This window comes from Frankliniella occidentalis, unplaced genomic scaffold, assembly GCF_000697945.3.
Source record: "Frankliniella occidentalis isolate FOCC.00 unplaced genomic scaffold, Focc_3.1 Scaffold7, whole genome shotgun sequence".
Classification (NCBI taxonomy): domain Eukaryota; kingdom Metazoa; phylum Arthropoda; class Insecta; order Thysanoptera; family Thripidae; genus Frankliniella; species Frankliniella occidentalis.
Window position 1 is genome coordinate 2,939,391 of NW_026267137.1, and position 1,246 is coordinate 2,940,636.

Below are 1,246 nucleotides of genomic sequence, written 5' to 3' on the forward strand. Positions count from 1 at the left end.
CACCATGTTGTGAGATGTGCACGCACAGTCGCTCTCGGCAGGGGGGTTTGAGAGAGGAAGCATACCAGCCTCTCTCGCGTATACACGCACATTTGTGTATATTTTTATCACCACACACGCTTTTACGGACGTTTCTTGTGTAATAAATAACAGTGACGCTTGAGCTCTTTTTCTGCCGTCTGGCCTGGCTAACATTTGTGGGCATGAGCATGTGCCTCTGTGCTGTAGCACTCGCGTTGGAGGACATTACAGCAGAGGGTGGTAGAGTTGACACAGGGGTCGCTCATCATCGTTTTCTTACCCCTTCTCCTTCCCTCACCCCCGCGTACTCTGCCTAACCCACGACATGCATTCAGGGCCTAGCATGCGTTTTTGACACCCTCGACCGCTCGCAAACATACAATTCTAAAACTGTAAAACTATAAACACAAAAACAAAATTCCTGTAAAATCATCAATCATCAACTAAGTTATTGACGTTGGACGAAAGTCACAGCGAGAACTTTTAAAAACTGTTCTGGGTGATTCCGAGAAGACGCCCAACCCACGTCCTCAGACGAGACGCCCACACCTACGTCTTCTCTGAATCAGCCCCGGTACTAATGAAGTACAAGAAACAAAAGAATGTTGGTTGCAGTTTTTTTTTCCGGTGCTGAGCGGCCACGTCCAGCGTCCAGGGCAGAGCAGCGAACCCTCCGTGGAGAAGAGAGCTCTGCAGCGTAATGCAAATAACACACAACGGCTGAGCAACTCCAGCAACGCGCTCCGGCGGCGTACGGCGCACCCCCTCTGCTTGCTCATTCTGTGCGAGCGGGAGGGACAGACAGGGGTGGGGGGGATGAGGGAGGGAGCACGACGTGACGTCATCAACTTCGCCATCCCCCTCGACACTACCGACAGCGCCGTGAAACCAAGGCCCAGCCCAGCCCAGCCGAGCCCCGGCCCCACCCAGAAAATCAAATCTTTGAAATAAGCAGGCAAAAAAATACTGATATTTCTAAAATAATTCTAAAGGTTCGCTACCTTTTGAAAGGGGTTGGTGGGGAGGGGGTTACATTATAAGATCTAAGTGTTCGACATTGCATTACAAATGAAAGAAAAACTTCAAACGAGGTCAGAAATTTTCTTGGCTGTGGCCAAAGCAAAATATCCATGATTCAAAGATTCGATTTCCTGGATGCCGGCCCCCCGGGCTGTAGCGCCACCGTCCGCCTGCAGCAAAGCGGTACAAACCAGAGACCAGTCTC